A 21,602-nucleotide genomic window follows, 5' to 3' on the forward strand; every position below is an offset into this window, starting at 1 on the left:
GCTTGAATATATCTATTATTAGTATATCAATATTATTAATTTTAAATATAATAAAGGATATCGCGGAATATATATCGTAAATCAGTGTAATGCAAATGCATTACATTACCTTTATTATTTTCATTTTACATTTACTACTTGTTTATGTACGCTTATAATTATTAGAAAAATATTTTTAATAATTTTAAAAAATAAATGAAATAATAAAAATTTAATAATAAATTATTTATTGAAAGTATAAAAAATGGTATAGCAAAATCTTTATTTTCTTTGATTAAGGCGAAATGTTTTATTAGTTATAAATTCGATAATCTCCTATCGATACTTGTTACTCTTAACTTGTATATATAAAAAATATAATAGTATATTAATTTATAATAAAATTTTTTCAAAAATTCAATAAGTTATTGTAAAATAAAATAGATAATATACAAATTATAATTTATTATTGCAGATATATTACAATAAAAAAAAAAAAAATAAATAAAAATATTTGGTAATGTATGTTATAAACAAAATAATTTGTTGTAAACAAATTATATAATATGTTATATTTATTAACAAATTTATTTACTCTTATATAAATAAAATTAGTGGCTTCCCAAAAAGGAAAGCCTGTTTAAATTTATCGGATGTATTAAATATTCTTTAATAAATTTACTAAATATTTTAAGTAAATTATTATATTTTCTTAACCTCCAAAACCATACAAAGTACGACCTTGTCGTTTTAATGCATATACAACATCCATAGCTGTAACTGTTTTACGTTTTGCGTGTTCAGTATATGTAACAGCATCCCGAATAACATTTTCAAGGAATACTTTAAGTACACCACGTGTTTCTTCATAAATTAAACCAGAGATACGTTTTACTCCACCTCGTCGTGCTAAACGACGAATTGCAGGTTTTGTAATACCTTGGATATTATCACGCAAAACTTTTCTATGACGTTTTGCACCCCCTTTTCCAAGACCCTTTCCACCTTTTCCTCTGCCAGTCATTTTAATAAAAAATTATTTACAATATTTTAACGAACGGATAACACGTGTGTTAACCTCACAAGTATTGTAATGTATGTGAGCGCCGGTACAATTGTGCCTTTTTATATAAAGCATTAAAGATTTTTTAAGCCACGCCTATACAATTTGATTAGTCCATACTCTGATAGCTATCCAATAGGATATGACAACAAAAATTTTGAAATTTCATATAAATATAAATACAACACATTTATTTCGCATTTAAACATTTGACTTTGTAGTATCAAATTGTCGAATATAATTTTTAAAATTGTGTGTTTTTTTGTAAAAACATTATTATTTGAAAATGGCTAGAACCAAGCAAACTGCACGTAAATCAACTGGTGGTAAAGCACCAAGAAAACAATTAGCAACGAAAGCTGCACGTAAAAGTGCACCAGCAACTGGTGGAGTAAAAAAACCACACAGATATCGTCCTGGTACAGTAGCTTTACGAGAAATTCGTCGTTATCAAAAAAGTACTGAATTGTTAATTCGTAAATTACCATTCCAACGTTTAGTACGTGAAATTGCACAAGATTTTAAAACCGATTTACGTTTCCAAAGTTCAGCTGTTATGGCATTACAAGAAGCTAGTGAAGCCTATTTAGTAGGTTTATTTGAAGATACCAATTTATGCGCAATTCATGCAAAGCGTGTTACAATTATGCCTAAGGATATACAATTGGCAAGACGTATTCGTGGAGAACGTGCATAAGCGTTTTAAATGACAATTTAAAAAAAAAAAAAACAAATAAGAAATATTTTCGGTCCTATATATAGGACCAACATATATTATTAAATAAGAGTATATTATTTTTATTAAAAAATATATATATATATATATATATAAATTATTGAAATAAAATTAAACATTATTAAAATTTTGTTATAATTATAAGCGATTGCTATTTCTAAAAATAAATAAATTTCATAAAATTTATATTATTTTATATTCATTTGAAATATTAAAAAAACTTCTCGCTTTAAAGTAACCATGATATGAGTTATAAATGCAATAAAATTTTATACAAAAAATAATATTTATTTGTTGACGAATAATATAAAAGGTTTACATTTCTAAATAACATATATTTATATATGGTGTGTAAAAAAAAAGAAAAGAAGAAAAATAATTTATATTTTTAATATAAAAAGGCAACCGCACACAGTGTTCCCAAGCGGTCACCCATCCAAGTACTGACTGTGCCCAATGTTGCTTAACTTCGGTGATCGGACGAGAACCGGTGTTTTCAACGTGGTATGGCTGTTGCCAGTAATAAATGAAAATTTTTACAAATATATATTTTTCATAAATATCATTAATATTAAAGTATATTATTAAAATTTTCAATGAAGTAATCAATTTAAATATATACTTATTTATTATACCATATATTTTAAATAAAAATGCAACCGCACACAGTATTCTCAAGTGGCCACCCATCCGTGGTACTGACTGTGGCAAATGTTTCTTAACTATTATTTTATAAAATATTTATACAAAAAATAATTTACTCTTATCAAATATTAATTTGTGGCCTGTATTAAGGCCTATGTTATTTTCATTTTTTAGCAAAAATAATGAAATATTTCAATATATTATTAAAGTAACAGATCATTTCTTTTTTGGTGCTGCTTTTTTAATTTTTGTAGGAGATGATTTGGCAACAGAAGCTTTCTTAGCTTTTGGTGCTTTCGGTTTACGAGCAGGGCTACTTTTGGCAGCGGATTTTGTACTTTTTGCTGGTTTTGCTTTAACTGGTGCTTTTTTTGATGCCGCTGATGATTTTGCAGTAACTTTTTTAGCAGCAGTTGATGATGATGGAGTCGCTTTTTTTGCTTTAGGCTTTTTGGCTGCCAATGATGTAGTTGTGGCTTTCTTTTCTTTTGGTGCCCGTTTACTTTTAGCACTCTTTGCTGAACCTTTTGCTCCACTTTCTTTTTTGGATACTTTTGATTTAGCTGAAGAATTAGATGAAGCGGAAGCAGCCAATTTGAATGAACCAGATGCACCTTTACCTTTAGTTTGTACCAAGGCTCCCTCAGTTACAGCAGCTTTTAAATATTTTTTAATAAATGGTGAAATTTTATCAGAATCCACTTTATAATTTGCAGCTAAATATTTTTTAATTGCTTGTAATGATGAACCACCACGTTCTTTTAAATTTTTAATTGCGTTAACAACCATTTCTGATGTACGTGGATGTGTTGGTTTTGAATGTTGTTTTGTACGTTTAGCACCAGAAGCTGTTGCTTTTTTTGTTGGTGTTGTAGAAGCAGCAGTAACCGCAGTTGCTGCAACAGCTGTAGAATTTTCTTCGGCCATATTTTTTTACTTTATAAAAATAATGTATTTATTATAAATATTTAAATGATAAAATATAATAATTCTATCAAATAAAAAATAAAGGTTTTCAATTATATCATTATTCACAATAATATAAGTCCCTATGTAAGTCAAAGTACCATGTAGAAAACACATAAAAATTAAATAGTATTTCTAATTTACTGTCGTAGTAAACATGATTTATTTTTTCAATTTCTATAATATATAAAATAATAAATTATAAATTTAATAATAATATTTATTTTATAAATTAAAATATATTTAATTTTTTTATTAACAATTATTAATAAACATAGTTTAATATTAATTATTTCAATCATACAAAACAATAATATTTTTAAGGTAAACTTAAAAAGTATATATTTTTATTTTTTATTTAATATCGATTTATTATAAATTATTAGTATATAAATAATTAAAAAATTTAATATATAAATATATATATTATAGTATAAGATTTCATTTTTAGAAAAACTTTTTTTGTCAATAATGAAAACGTATTATTATGAAATGTGTTAATCGAACATTGACAAAATATATTTCATTAGAAAATACTTTTATTTATGCATTAATATCAATAATTAACTATTAAATTAATTTTTTCATAATTATATAAAGAAATTTTATACTGATATAAGTATTTATATATTATAATATTTATTTTAAATATAAAAAAATTTATGACAAAATATATTATTAGAGTATTTGTTGAGATTAATATAAGATTATTTTAAATAAGAATTAATTTATATAATTATTAAAATATTATTAATTTTATGTTATGTAATTTTAATAAAAATAAATAATAATAATAATAAATATACAAATTTTTTAACAATTTAAATTTTATATGATCTAAATAATTTTGTTAAGTACGATATGAGAAATCATTGTAAGCTTCGTTAAGAAACTTTGTAATATAAAATAATAATAATAATATTAAATATATAAATAAATAAAATAAATTTGATATATATTTTTAGTTCATTCTGTGTATAAATCAAAGGATACCGAATAATTGGTAACGGATGCGATATATTATAGTATCGAGTATTAAAACATAATATATAAATTTATCTTGTTATTCAAATTTTTTGTTACTTAACTTATGTATTTAGAAAATTTATAATATTATTTATATAATTGACATAAAATCTTATAAATTGAAATTTTATTAATATGTATCAAAAGAAGAGAGTAACGTATTGATATAATATCAAAGGATACTGATTATTTAAATAACGAATACGTCATATATTGTTTGTGTAACGAAGTTCACTTGGCCATCTAGTTTAAAATAACATTTTCAATAGAAAGTTTATATGCTTTGTTTTTTTTTTTTCTTTAATTATTAAAAAAATAAATTGAAATTTAATTCAATCAAATTTTATAATAATTTTAAAAAAATTTTTCCTTTTAAAAAATATTTTGTGATGTTGTGATAATATGTATTAATACAAGTGCATCCTGATACTTTTATCTCTAGTAAAGGTATGAGTATCATGAACAGTTTTGTTATCTAATGATATTATTTTGATAATATTTTGTGTATATTCTTATAATATTTTGTCTAAATATCATCATAATACAATATTATTTTGATAATATTTTATGAATATTCTTATAATATGTTACCTAAATGTCATCATAATATGATGAATTATTTCCATAATAACATATAAAAAAAGAAAAAAAAAAAAAGAATCATTAATTTATAATTATTTAAATTGATTCTTTAAAAAAATATTATAATATATTATTTATAAAAATAATTTTTACTCTTATTTTAAATAAATTTGTGGCCTTTTATTAAAAGGCCTATGATCGATGTATTATTATTATAAAAATTAATGCAATGTTTTTAATTTATGCTTTCTTTTCAGTTTTCTTTGGTAATAACACTGCTTGAATGTTTGGTAATACACCACCTTGAGCAATTGTTACACCAGATAATAATTTATTTAATTCTTCATCATTACGAATTGCCAATTGTAAATGACGTGGAATGATACGTGTTTTTTTGTTATCACGGGCAGCATTACCAGCTAACTCGAGAACTTCTGCAGCCAAATATTCCATAACAGCAGCCAAATATACTGGGGCACCAGCACCTACTCGTTCAGCATAATTTCCTTTTCGTAATAATCTGTGAATTCTTCCAACAGGAAATTGTAATCCTGCTCGGCTTGATCTTGACTTTGCCTTTCCCTTTACTTTACCACCTTTACCTCGTCCAGACATAGCGAATAAATTTATTTAATTAATATTTTTTTTTGTAAATATAATCACACAGATGTGTACGTTACGGGGATTGTAACATAAATGTTTAAAATGTTATTTGGGTATTTTAATTTATAATATTTATAAAATATAAAACTTTAAAAATAAACCAATCACCTTATAGTATTATTTTTAGCCAATCAGAGAGTAGTATTCATTTTTATTGTTATATCCATCTTCGCGTATATAATACGCTAGTTGTATACACGACACGCTCATACATATACTGACTGGTGTTCTGTAACTATCTGTGTATATTAATTGTTTGTAACAATGCCACCAAAAACAAGTGGAAAAGCAGCAAAAAAAGCTGGCAAAGCTCAAAAAAATATATCAAAGAGTGATAAGAAAAAGAAGAGGAAGCGCAAGGAATCATATGCAATTTACATTTACAAAGTATTAAAACAAGTGCATCCTGATACTGGTATCTCTAGTAAAGCTATGAGTATCATGAACAGTTTTGTTAATGATATTTTTGAACGTATTGCTGCTGAAGCATCACGTTTAGCACATTATAATAAACGTTCAACAATCACAAGTCGGGAAATTCAAACCGCAGTTCGATTATTATTACCTGGTGAATTGGCAAAGCACGCTGTTAGTGAAGGTACTAAAGCTGTTACAAAATATACAAGTTCAAAATAAATAAATCGAAAATATTATTTAATTGATAACATAAAAATACATCAACATATAAAAACGGCTCTCTTTTTAAGAGAGCCATCAAATTTTTTAAATAAGAGTAAATTATTTTTATATATACAAAAAAATAAAATAAACAATTATTAATATCATATTTAATATAAAATTTTATATATTAATAGCTTGAATATATCTATTATTAGTATATCAATATTATTAATTTTAAATATAATAAAGGATATCGCGGAATATATATCGTAAATCAGTGTAATGCAAATGCATTACATTACCTTTATTATTTTCATTTTACATTTACTACTTGTTTATGTACGCTTATAATTATTAGAAAAATATTTTTAATAATTTTAAAAAATAAATGAAATAATAAAAATTTAATAATAAATTATTTATTGAAAGTATAAAAAATGGTATAGCAAAATCTTTATTTTCTTTGATTAAGGCGAAATGTTTTATTAGTTATAAATTCGATAATCTCCTATCGATACTTGTTACTCTTAACTTGTATATATAAAAAATATAATAGTATATTAATTTATAATAAAATTTTTTCAAAAATTCAATAAGTTATTGTAAAATAAAATAGATAATATACAAATTATAATTTATTATTGCAGATATATTACAATAAAAAAAAAAAAAAATAAATAAAAATATTTGGTAATGTATGTTATAAACAAAATAATTTGTTGTAAACAAATTATATAATATGTTATATTTATTAACAAATTTATTTACTCTTATATAAATAAAATTAGTGGCTTCCCAAAAAGGAAAGCCTGTTTAAATTTATCGGATGTATTAAATATTCTTTAATAAATTTACTAAATATTTTAAGTAAATTATTATATTTTCTTAACCTCCAAAACCATACAAAGTACGACCTTGTCGTTTTAATGCATATACAACATCCATAGCTGTAACTGTTTTACGTTTTGCGTGTTCAGTATATGTAACAGCATCCCGAATAACATTTTCAAGGAATACTTTAAGTACACCACGTGTTTCTTCATAAATTAAACCAGAGATACGTTTTACTCCACCTCGTCGTGCTAAACGACGAATTGCAGGTTTTGTAATACCTTGGATATTATCACGCAAAACTTTTCTATGACGTTTTGCACCCCCTTTTCCAAGACCCTTTCCACCTTTTCCTCTGCCAGTCATTTTAATAAAAAATTATTTACAATATTTTAACGAACGGATAACACGTGTGTTAACCTCACAAGTATTGTAATGTATGTGAGCGCCGGTACAATTGTGCCTTTTTATATAAAGCATTAAAGATTTTTTAAGCCACGCCTATACAATTTGATTAGTCCATACTCTGATAGCTATCCAATAGGATATGACAACAAAAATTTTGAAATTTCATATAAATATAAATACAACACATTTATTTCGCATTTAAACATTTGACTTTGTAGTATCAAATTGTCGAATATAATTTTTAAAATTGTGTGTTTTTTTGTAAAAACATTATTATTTGAAAATGGCTAGAACCAAGCAAACTGCACGTAAATCAACTGGTGGTAAAGCACCAAGAAAACAATTAGCAACGAAAGCTGCACGTAAAAGTGCACCAGCAACTGGTGGAGTAAAAAAACCACACAGATATCGTCCTGGTACAGTAGCTTTACGAGAAATTCGTCGTTATCAAAAAAGTACTGAATTGTTAATTCGTAAATTACCATTCCAACGTTTAGTACGTGAAATTGCACAAGATTTTAAAACCGATTTACGTTTCCAAAGTTCAGCTGTTATGGCATTACAAGAAGCTAGTGAAGCCTATTTAGTAGGTTTATTTGAAGATACCAATTTATGCGCAATTCATGCAAAGCGTGTTACAATTATGCCTAAGGATATACAATTGGCAAGACGTATTCGTGGAGAACGTGCATAAGCGTTTTAAATGACAATTTAAAAAAAAAAAAAACAAATAAGAAATATTTTCGGTCCTATATATAGGACCAACATATATTATTAAATAAGAGTATATTATTTTTATTAAAAAATATATATATATATATATATATAAATTATTGAAATAAAATTAAACATTATTAAAATTTTGTTATAATTATAAGCGATTGCTATTTCTAAAAATAAATAAATTTCATAAAATTTATATTATTTTATATTCATTTGAAATATTAAAAAAACTTCTCGCTTTAAAGTAACCATGATATGAGTTATAAATGCAATAAAATTTTATACAAAAAATAATATTTATTTGTTGACGAATAATATAAAAGGTTTACATTTCTAAATAACATATATTTATATATGGTGTGTAAAAAAAAAGAAAAGAAGAAAAATAATTTATATTTTTAATATAAAAAGGCAACCGCACACAGTGTTCCCAAGCGGTCACCCATCCAAGTACTGACTGTGCCCAATGTTGCTTAACTTCGGTGATCGGACGAGAACCGGTGTTTTCAACGTGGTATGGCTGTTGCCAGTAATAAATGAAAATTTTTACAAATATATATTTTTCATAAATATCATTAATATTAAAGTATATTATTAAAATTTTCACTGAAGTAATCAATTTAAATATATACTTATTTATTATACCATATATTTTAAATAAAAATGCAACCGCACACAGTATTCTCAAGTGGCCACCCATCCGTGGTACTGACTGTGGCAAATGTTTCTTAACTATTATTTTATAAAATATTTATACAAAAAATAATTTACTCTTATCAAATATTAATTTGTGGCCTGTATTAAGGCCTATGTTATTTTCATTTTTTAGCAAAAATAATGAAATATTTCAATATATTATTAAAGTAACAGATCATTTCTTTTTTGGTGCTGCTTTTTTAATTTTTGTAGGAGATGATTTGGCAACAGAAGCTTTCTTAGCTTTTGGTGCTTTCGGTTTACGAGCAGGGCTACTTTTGGCAGCGGATTTTGTACTTTTTGCTGGTTTTGCTTTAACTGGTGCTTTTTTTGATGCCGCTGATGATTTTGCAGTAACTTTTTTAGCAGCAGTTGATGATGATGGAGTCGCTTTTTTTGCTTTAGGCTTTTTGGCTGCCAATGATGTAGTTGTGGCTTTCTTTTCTTTTGGTGCCCGTTTACTTTTAGCACTCTTTGCTGAACCTTTTGCTCCACTTTCTTTTTTGGATACTTTTGATTTAGCTGAAGAATTAGATGAAGCGGAAGCAGCCAATTTGAATGAACCAGATGCACCTTTACCTTTAGTTTGTACCAAGGCTCCCTCAGTTACAGCAGCTTTTAAATATTTTTTAATAAATGGTGAAATTTTATCAGAATCCACTTTATAATTTGCAGCTAAATATTTTTTAATTGCTTGTAATGATGAACCACCACGTTCTTTTAAATTTTTAATTGCGTTAACAACCATTTCTGATGTACGTGGATGTGTTGGTTTTGAATGTTGTTTTGTACGTTTAGCACCAGAAGCTGTTGCTTTTTTTGTTGGTGTTGTAGAAGCAGCAGTAACCGCAGTTGCTGCAACAGCTGTAGAATTTTCTTCGGCCATATTTTTTTACTTTATAAAAATAATGTATTTATTATAAATATTTAAATGATAAAATATAATAATTCTATCAAATAAAAAATAAAGGTTTTCAATTATATCATTATTCACAATAATATAAGTCCCTATGTAAGTCAAAGTACCATGTAGAAAACACATAAAAATTAAATAGTATTTCTAATTTACTGTCGTAGTAAACATGATTTATTTTTTCAATTTCTATAATATATAAAATAATAAATTATAAATTTAATAATAATATTTATTTTATAAATTAAAATATATTTAATTTTTTTATTAACAATTATTAATAAACATAGTTTAATATTAATTATTTCAATCATACAAAACAATAATATTTTTAAGGTAAACTTAAAAAGTATATATTTTTATTTTTTATTTAATATCGATTTATTATAAATTATTAGTATATAAATAATTAAAAAATTTAATATATAAATATATATATTATAGTATAAGATTTCATTTTTAGAAAAACTTTTTTTGTCAATAATGAAAACGTATTATTATGAAATGTGTTAATCGAACATTGACAAAATATATTTCATTAGAAAATACTTTTATTTATGCATTAATATCAATAATTAACTATTAAATTAATTTTTTCATAATTATATAAAGAAATTTTATACTGATATAAGTATTTATATATTATAATATTTATTTTAAATATAAAAAAATTTATGACAAAATATATTATTAGAGTATTTGTTGAGATTAATATAAGATTATTTTAAATAAGAATTAATTTATATAATTATTAAAATATTATTAATTTTATGTTATGTAATTTTAATAAAAATAAATAATAATAATAATAAATATACAAATTTTTTAACAATTTAAATTTTATATGATCTAAATAATTTTGTTAAGTACGATATGAGAAATCATTGTAAGCTTCGTTAAGAAACTTTGTAATATAAAATAATAATAATAATATTAAATATATAAATAAATAAAATAAATTTGATATATATTTTTAGTTCATTCTGTGTATAAATCAAAGGATACCGAATAATTGGTAACGGATGCGATATATTATAGTATCGAGTATTAAAACATAATATATAAATTTATCTTGTTATTCAAATTTTTTGTTACTTAACTTATGTATTTAGAAAATTTATAATATTATTTATATAATTGACATAAAATCTTATAAATTGAAATTTTATTAATATGTATCAAAAGAAGAGAGTAACGTATTGATATAATATCAAAGGATACTGATTATTTAAATAACGAATACGTCATATATTGTTTGTGTAACGAAGTTCACTTGGCCATCTAGTTTAAAATAACATTTTCAATAGAAAGTTTATATGCTTTGTTTTTTTTTTTTCTTTAATTATTAAAAAAATAAATTGAAATTTAATTCAATCAAATTTTATAATAATTTTAAAAAAATTTTTCCTTTTAAAAAATATTTTGTGATGTTGTGATAATATGTATTAATACAAGTACATCCTGATACTTTTATCTCTAGTAAAGGTATGAGTATCATGAACAGTTTTGTTATCTAATGATATTATTTTGATAATATTTTGTGTATATTCTTATAATATTTTGTCTAAATATCATCATAATACAATATTATTTTGATAATATTTTATGAATATTCTTATAATATGTTACCTAAATGTCATCATAATATGATGAATTATTTCCATAATAACATATAAAAAAAGAAAAAAAAAAAAAGAATCATTAATTTATAATTATTTAAATTGATTCTTTAAAAAAATATTATAATATATTATTTATAAAAATAATTTTTACTCTTATTTTAAATAAATTTGTGGCCTTTTATTAAAAGGCCTATGATCGATGTATTATTATTATAAAAATTAATGCAATGTTTTTAATTTATGCTTTCTTTTCAGTTTTCTTTGGTAATAACACTGCTTGAATGTTTGGTAATACACCACCTTGAGCAATTGTTACACCAGATAATAATTTATTTAATTCTTCATCATTACGAATTGCCAATTGTAAATGACGTGGAATGATACGTGTTTTTTTGTTATCACGGGCAGCATTACCAGCTAACTCGAGAACTTCTGCAGCCAAATATTCCATAACAGCAGCCAAATATACTGGGGCACCAGCACCTACTCGTTCAGCATAATTTCCTTTTCGTAATAATCTGTGAATTCTTCCAACAGGAAATTGTAATCCTGCTCGGCTTGATCTTGACTTTGCCTTTCCCTTTACTTTACCACCTTTACCTCGTCCAGACATAGCGAATAAATTTATTTAATTAATATTTTTTTTTGTAAATATAATCACACAGATGTGTACGTTACGGGGATTGTAACATAAATGTTTAAAATGTTATTTGGGTATTTTAATTTATAATATTTATAAAATATAAAACTTTAAAAATAAACCAATCACCTTATAGTATTATTTTTAGCCAATCAGAGAGTAGTATTCATTTTTATTGTTATATCCATCTTCGCGTATATAATACGCTAGTTGTATACACGACACGCTCATACATATACTGACTGGTGTTCTGTAACTATCTGTGTATATTAATTGTTTGTAACAATGCCACCAAAAACAAGTGGAAAAGCAGCAAAAAAAGCTGGCAAAGCTCAAAAAAATATATCAAAGAGTGATAAGAAAAAGAAGAGGAAGCGCAAGGAATCATATGCAATTTACATTTACAAAGTATTAAAACAAGTGCATCCTGATACTGGTATCTCTAGTAAAGCTATGAGTATCATGAACAGTTTTGTTAATGATATTTTTGAACGTATTGCTGCTGAAGCATCACGTTTAGCACATTATAATAAACGTTCAACAATCACAAGTCGGGAAATTCAAACCGCAGTTCGATTATTATTACCTGGTGAATTGGCAAAGCACGCTGTTAGTGAAGGTACTAAAGCTGTTACAAAATATACAAGTTCAAAATAAATAAATCGAAAATATTATTTAATTGATAACATAAAAATACATCAACATATAAAAACGGCTCTCTTTTTAAGAGAGCCATCAAATTTTTTAAATAAGAGTAAATTATTTTTATATATACAAAAAAATAAAATAAACAATTATTAATATCATATTTAATATAAAATTTTATATATTAATAGCTTGAATATATCTATTATTAGTATATCAATATTATTAATTTTAAATATAATAAAGGATATCGCGGAATATATATCGTAAATCAGTGTAATGCAAATGCATTACATTACCTTTATTATTTTCATTTTACATTTACTACTTGTTTATGTACGCTTATAATTATTAGAAAAATATTTTTAATAATTTTAAAAAATAAATGAAATAATAAAAATTTAATAATAAATTATTTATTGAAAGTATAAAAAATGGTATAGCAAAATCTTTATTTTCTTTGATTAAGGCGAAATGTTTTATTAGTTATAAATTCGATAATCTCCTATCGATACTTGTTACTCTTAACTTGTATATATAAAAAATATAATAGTATATTAATTTATAATAAAATTTTTTCAAAAATTCAATAAGTTATTGTAAAATAAAATAGATAATATACAAATTATAATTTATTATTGCAGATATATTACAATAAAAAAAAAAAAAATAAATAAAAATATTTGGTAATGTATGTTATAAACAAAATAATTTGTTGTAAACAAATTATATAATATGTTATATTTATTAACAAATTTATTTACTCTTATATAAATAAAATTAGTGGCTTCCCAAAAAGGAAAGCCTGTTTAAATTTATCGGATGTATTAAATATTCTTTAATAAATTTACTAAATATTTTAAGTAAATTATTATATTTTCTTAACCTCCAAAACCATACAAAGTACGACCTTGTCGTTTTAATGCATATACAACATCCATAGCTGTAACTGTTTTACGTTTTGCGTGTTCAGTATATGTAACAGCATCCCGAATAACATTTTCAAGGAATACTTTAAGTACACCACGTGTTTCTTCATAAATTAAACCAGAGATACGTTTTACTCCACCTCGTCGTGCTAAACGACGAATTGCAGGTTTTGTAATACCTTGGATATTATCACGCAAAACTTTTCTATGACGTTTTGCACCCCCTTTTCCAAGACCCTTTCCACCTTTTCCTCTGCCAGTCATTTTAATAAAAAATTATTTACAATATTTTAACGAACGGATAACACGTGTGTTAACCTCACAAGTATTGTAATGTATGTGAGCGCCGGTACAATTGTGCCTTTTTATATAAAGCATTAAAGATTTTTTAAGCCACGCCTATACAATTTGATTAGTCCATACTCTGATAGCTATCCAATAGGATATGACAACAAAAATTTTGAAATTTCATATAAATATAAATACAACACATTTATTTCGCATTTAAACATTTGACTTTGTAGTATCAAATTGTCGAATATAATTTTTAAAATTGTGTGTTTTTTTGTAAAAACATTATTATTTGAAAATGGCTAGAACCAAGCAAACTGCACGTAAATCAACTGGTGGTAAAGCACCAAGAAAACAATTAGCAACGAAAGCTGCACGTAAAAGTGCACCAGCAACTGGTGGAGTAAAAAAACCACACAGATATCGTCCTGGTACAGTAGCTTTACGAGAAATTCGTCGTTATCAAAAAAGTACTGAATTGTTAATTCGTAAATTACCATTCCAACGTTTAGTACGTGAAATTGCACAAGATTTTAAAACCGATTTACGTTTCCAAAGTTCAGCTGTTATGGCATTACAAGAAGCTAGTGAAGCCTATTTAGTAGGTTTATTTGAAGATACCAATTTATGCGCAATTCATGCAAAGCGTGTTACAATTATGCCTAAGGATATACAATTGGCAAGACGTATTCGTGGAGAACGTGCATAAGCGTTTTAAATGACAATTTAAAAAAAAAAAAAACAAATAAGAAATATTTTCGGTCCTATATATAGGACCAACATATATTATTAAATAAGAGTATATTATTTTTATTAAAAAATATATATATATATATATATATAAATTATTGAAATAAAATTAAACATTATTAAAATTTTGTTATAATTATAAGCGATTGCTATTTCTAAAAATAAATAAATTTCATAAAATTTATATTATTTTATATTCATTTGAAATATTAAAAAAACTTCTCGCTTTAAAGTAACCATGATATGAGTTATAAATGCAATAAAATTTTATACAAAAAATAATATTTATTTGTTGACGAATAATATAAAAGGTTTACATTTCTAAATAACATATATTTATATATGGTGTGTAAAAAAAAAGAAAAGAAGAAAAATAATTTATATTTTTAATATAAAAAGGCAACCGCACACAGTGTTCCCAAGCGGTCACCCATCCAAGTACTGACTGTGCCCAATGTTGCTTAACTTCGGTGATCGGACGAGAACCGGTGTTTTCAACGTGGTATGGCTGTTGCCAGTAATAAATGAAAATTTTTACAAATATATATTTTTCATAAATATCATTAATATTAAAGTATATTATTAAAATTTTCAATGAAGTAATCAATTTAAATATATACTTATTTATTATACCATATATTTTAAATAAAAATGCAACCGCACACAGTATTCTCAAGTGGCCACCCATCCGTGGTACTGACTGTGGCAAATGTTTCTTAACTATTATTTTATAAAATATTTATACAAAAAATAATTTACTCTTATCAAATATTAATTTGTGGCCTGTATTAAGGCCTATGTTATTTTCATTTTTTAGCAAAAATAATGAAATATTTCAATATATTATTAAAGTAACAGATCATTTCTTTTTTGGTGCTGCTTTTTTAATTTTTGTAGGAGATGATTTGGCAACAGAAGCTTTCTTAGCTTTTGGTGCTTTCGGTTTACGAGCAGGGCTACTTTTGGCAGCGGATTTTGTACTTTTTGCTGGTTTTGCTTTAACTGGTGCTTTTTTTGATGCCGCTGATGATTTTGCAGTAACTTTTTTAGCAGCAGTTGATGATGATGGAGTCGCTTTTTTTGCTTTAGGCTTTTTGGCTGCCAATGATGTAGTTGTGGCTTTCTTTTCTTTTGGTGCCCGTTTACTTTTAGCACTCTTTGCTGAACCTTTTGCTCCACTTTCTTTTTTGGATACTTTTGATTTAGCTGAAGAATTAGATGAAGCGGAAGCAGCCAATTTGAATGAACCAGATGCACCTTTACCTTTAGTTTGTACCAAGGCTCCCTCAGTTACAGCAGCTTTTAAATATTTTTTAATAAATGGTGAAATTTTATCAGAATCCACTTTATAATTTGCAGCTAAATATTTTTTAATTGCTTGTAATGATGAACCACCACGTTCTTTTAAATTTTTAATTGCGTTAACAACCATTTCTGATGTACGTGGATGTGTTGGTTTTGAATGTTGTTTTGTACGTTTAGCACCAGAAGCTGTTGCTTTTTTTGTTGGTGTTGTAGAAGCAGCAGTAACCGCAGTTGCTGCAACAGCTGTAGAATTTTCTTCGGCCATATTTTTTTACTTTATAAAAATAATGTATTTATTATAAATATTTAAATGATAAAATATAATAATTCTATCAAATAAAAAATAAAGGTTTTCAATTATATCATTATTCACAATAATATAAGTCCCTATGTAAGTCAAAGTACCATGTAGAAAACACATAAAAATTAAATAGTATTTCTAATTTACTGTCGTAGTAAACATGATTTATTTTTTCAATTTCTATAATATATAAAATAATAAATTATAAATTTAATAATAATATTTATTTTATAAATTAAAATATATTTAATTTTTTTATTAACAATTATTAATAAACATAGTTTAATATTAATTATTTCAATCATACAAAACAATAATATTTTTAAGGTAAACTTAAAAAGTATATATTTTTATTTTTTATTTAATATCGATTTATTATAAATTATTAGTATATAAATAATTAAAAAATTTAATATATAAATATATATATTATAGTATAAGATTTCATTTTTAGAAAAACTTTTTTTGTCAATAATGAAAACGTATTATTATGAAATGTGTTAATCGAACATTGACAAAATATATTTCATTAGAAAATACTTTTATTTATGCATTAATATCAATAATTAACTATTAAATTAATTTTTTCATAATTATATAAAGAAATTTTATACTGATATAAGTATTTATATATTATAATATTTATTTTAAATATAAAAAAATTTATGACAAAATATATTATTAGAGTATTTGTTGAGATTAATATAAGATTATTTTAAATAAGAATTAATTTATATAATTATTAAAATATTATTAATTTTATGTTATGTAATTTTAATAAAAATAAATAATAATAATAATAAATATACAAATTTTTTAACAATTTAAATTTTATATGATCTAAATAATTTTGTTAAGTACGATATGAGAAATCATTGTAAGCTTCGTTAAGAAACTTTGTAATATAAAATAATAATAATAATATTAAATATATAAATAAATAAAATAAATTTGATATATATTTTTAGTTCATTCTGTGTATAAATCAAAGGATACCGAATAATTGGTAACGGATGCGATATATTATAGTATCGAGTATTAAAACATAATATATAAATTTATCTTGTTATTCAAATTTTTTGTTACTTAACTTATGTATTTAGAAAATTTATAATATTATTTATATAATTGACATAAAATCTTATAAATTGAAATTTTATTAATATGTATCAAAAGAAGAGAGTAACGTATTGATATAATATCAAAGGATACTGATTATTTAAATAACGAATACGTCATATATTGTTTGTGTAACGAAGTTCACTTGGCCATCTAGTTTAAAATAACATTTTCAATAGAAAGTTTATATGCTTTGTTTTTTTTTTTTCTTTAATTATTAAAAAAATAAATTGAAATTTAATTCAATCAAATTTTATAATAATTTTAAAAAAATTTTTCCTTTTAAAAAATATTTTGTGATGTTGTGATAATATGTATTAATACAAGTGCATCCTGATACTTTTATCTCTAGTAAAGGTATGAGTATCATGAACAGTTTTGTTATCTAATGATATTATTTTGATAATATTTTGTGTATATTCTTATAATATTTTGTCTAAATATCATCATAATACAATATTATTTTGATAATATTTTATGAATATTCTTATAATATGTTACCTAAATGTCATCATAATATGATGAATTATTTCCATAATAACATATAAAAAAAGAAAAAAAAAAAAAGAATCATTAATTTATAATTATTTAAATTGATTCTTTAAAAAAATATTATAATATATTATTTATAAAAATAATTTTTACTCTTATTTTAAATAAATTTGTGGCCTTTTATTAAAAGGCCTATGATCGATGTATTATTATTATAAAAATTAATGCAATGTTTTTAATTTATGCTTTCTTTTCAGTTTTCTTTGGTAATAACACTGCTTGAATGTTTGGTAATACACCACCTTGAGCAATTGTTACACCAGATAATAATTTATTTAATTCTTCATCATTACGAATTGCCAATTGTAAATGACGTGGAATGATACGTGTTTTTTTGTTATCACGGGCAGCATTACCAGCTAACTCGAGAACTTCTGCAGCCAAATATTCCATAACAGCAGCCAAATATACTGGGGCACCAGCACCTACTCGTTCAGCATAATTTCCTTTTCGTAATAATCTGTGAATTCTTCCAACAGGAAATTGTAATCCTGCTCGGCTTGATCTTGACTTTGCCTTTCCCTTTACTTTACCACCTTTACCTCGTCCAGACATAGCGAATAAATTTATTTAATTAATATTTTTTTTTGTAAATATAATCACACAGATGTGTACGTTACGGGGATTGTAACATAAATGTTTAAAATGTTATTTGGGTATTTTAATTTATAATATTTATAAAATATAAAACTTTAAAAATAAACCAATCACCTTATAGTATTATTTTTAGCCAATCAGAGAGTAGTATTCATTTTTATTGTTATATCCATCTTCGCGTATATAATACGCTAGTTGTATACACGACACGCTCATACATATACTGACTGGTGTTCTGTAACTATCTGTGTATATTAATTGTTTGTAACAATGCCACCAAAAACAAGTGGAAAAGCAGCAAAAAAAGCTGGCAAAGCTCAAAAAAATATATCAAAGAGTGATAAGAAAAAGAAGAGGAAGCGCAAGGAATCATATGCAATTTACATTTACAAAGTATTAAAACAAGTGCATCCTGATACTGGTATCTCTAGTAAAGCTATGAGTATCATGAACAGTTTTGTTAATGATATTTTTGAACGTATTGCTGCTGAAGCATCACGTTTAGCACATTATAATAAACGTTCAACAATCACAAGTCGGGAAATTCAAACCGCAGTTCGATTATTATTACCTGGTGAATTGGCAAAGCACGCTGTTAGTGAAGGTACTAAAGCTGTTACAAAATATACAAGTTCAAAATAAATAAATCGAAAATATTATTTAATTGATAACATAAAAATACATCAACATATAAAAACGGCTCTCTTTTTAAGAGAGCCATCAAATTTTTTAAATAAGAGTAAATTATTTTTATATATACAAAAAAATAAAATAAACAATTATTAATATCATATTTAATATAAAATTTTATATATTAATAGCTTGAATATATCTATTATTAGTATATCAATATTATTAATTTTAAATATAATAAAGGATATCGCGGAATATATATCGTAAATCAGTGTAATGCAAATGCATTACATTACCTTTATTATTTTCATTTTACATTTACTACTTGTTTATGTACGCTTATAATTATTAGAAAAATATTTTTAATAATTTTAAAAAATAAATGAAATAATAAAAATTTAATAATAAATTATTTATTGAAAGTATAAAAAATGGTATAGCAAAATCTTTATTTTCTTTGATTAAGGCGAAATGTTTTATTAGTTATAAATTCGATAATCTCCTATCGATACTTGTTACTCTTAACTTGTATATATAAAAAATATAATAGTATATTAATTTATAATAAAATTTTTTCAAAAATTCAATAAGTTATTGTAAAATAAAATAGATAATATACAAATTATAATTTATTATTGCAGATATATTACAATAAAAAAAAAAAAAATAAATAAAAATATTTGGTAATGTATGTTATAAACAAAATAATTTGTTGTAAACAAATTATATAATATGTTATATTTATTAACAAATTTATTTACTCTTATATAAATAAAATTAGTGGCTTCCCAAAAAGGAAAGCCTGTTTAAATTTATCGGATGTATTAAATATTCTTTAATAAATTTACTAAATATTTTAAGTAAATTATTATATTTTCTTAACCTCCAAAACCATACAAAGTACGACCTTGTCGTTTTAATGCATATACAACATCCATAGCTGTAACTGTTTTACGTTTTGCGTGTTCAGTATATGTAACAGCATCCCGAATAACATTTTCAAGGAATACTTTAAGTACACCACGTGTTTCTTCATAAATTAAACCAGAGATACGTTTTACTCCACCTCGTCGTGCTAAACGACGAATTGCAGGTTTTGTAATACCTTGGATATTATCACGCAAAACTTTTCTATGACGTTTTGCACCCCCTTTTCCAAGACCCTTTCCACCTTTTCCTCTGCCAGTCATTTTAATAAAAAATTATTTACAATATTTTAACGAACGGATAACACGTGTGTTAACCTCACAAGTATTGTAATGTATGTGAGCGCCGGTACAATTGTGCCTTTTTATATAAAGCATTAAAGATTTTTTAAGCCACGCCTATACAATTTGATTAGTCCATACTCTGATAGCTATCCAATAGGATATGACAACAAAAATTTTGAAATTTCATATAAATATAAATACAACACATTTATTTCGCATTTAAACATTTGACTTTGTAGTATCAAATTGTCGAATATAATTTTTAAAATTGTGTGTTTTTTTGTAAAAACATTATTATTTGAAAATGGCTAGAACCAAGCAAACTGCACGTAAATCAACTGGTGGTAAAGCACCAAGAAAACAATTAGCAACGAAAGCTGCACGTAAAAGTGCACCAGCAACTGGTGGAGTAAAAAAACCACACAGATATCGTCCTGGTACAGTAGCTTTACGAGAAATTCGTCGTTATCAAAAAAGTACTGAATTGTTAATTCGTAAATTACCATTCCAACGTTTAGTACGTGAAATTGCACAAGATTTTAAAACCGATTTACGTTTCCAAAGTTCAGCTGTTATGGCATTACAAGAAGCTAGTGAAGCCTATTTAGTAGGTTTATTTGAAGATACCAATTTATGCGCAATTCATGCAAAGCGTGTTACAATTATGCCTAAGGATATACAATTGGCAAGACGTATTCGTGGAGAACGTGCATAAGCGTTTTAAATGACAATTTAAAAAAAAAAAAAACAAATAAGAAATATTTTCGGTCCTATATATAGGACCAACATATATTATTAAATAAGAGTATATTATTTTTATTAAAAAATATATATATATATATATATATATAAATTATTGAAATAAAATTAAACATTATTAAAATTTTGTTATAATTATAAGCGATTGCTATTTCTAAAAATAAATAAATTTCATAAAATTTATATTATTTTATATTCATTTGAAATATTAAAAAAACTTCTCGCTTTAAAGTAACCATGATATGAGTTATAAATGCAATAAAATTTTATACAAAAAATAATATTTATTTGTTGACGAATAATATAAAAGGTTTACATTTCTAAATAACATATATTTATATATGGTGTGTAAAAAAAAAGAAAAGAAGAAAAATAATTTATATTTTTAATATAAAA

At 24.1% G+C, this 21,602-nt stretch overlaps 3 non-coding genes across 3 annotated transcripts; all 3 read right to left on the reverse strand.

Annotated features, from left to right (window-relative positions):
- Positions 1-2,177: 2,177 nt before the first annotated feature.
- On the reverse strand, positions 2,178-2,296 carry LOC123303915. Its single transcript, XR_006535984.1, has one exon. It is a non-coding gene; the product is annotated as a 5S ribosomal RNA (ribosomal RNA).
- A 6,356-nt stretch (positions 2,297-8,652) lies between these two features.
- On the reverse strand, positions 8,653-8,771 carry LOC123303916. The gene has a single exon (XR_006535985.1). It is a non-coding gene; the product is annotated as a 5S ribosomal RNA (ribosomal RNA).
- Positions 8,772-15,126: 6,355 nt separating this feature from the next.
- Positions 15,127-15,245, reverse strand: LOC123303917. Its single transcript, XR_006535986.1, has one exon. It is a non-coding gene; the product is annotated as a 5S ribosomal RNA (ribosomal RNA).
- Between the last annotated feature and the right edge of the window lie 6,357 nt (positions 15,246-21,602).

This window comes from Chrysoperla carnea, assembly GCF_905475395.1.
Source record: "Chrysoperla carnea chromosome X unlocalized genomic scaffold, inChrCarn1.1 SUPER_X_unloc_159, whole genome shotgun sequence".
NCBI lineage: Eukaryota > Metazoa > Arthropoda > Insecta > Neuroptera > Chrysopidae > Chrysoperla > Chrysoperla carnea.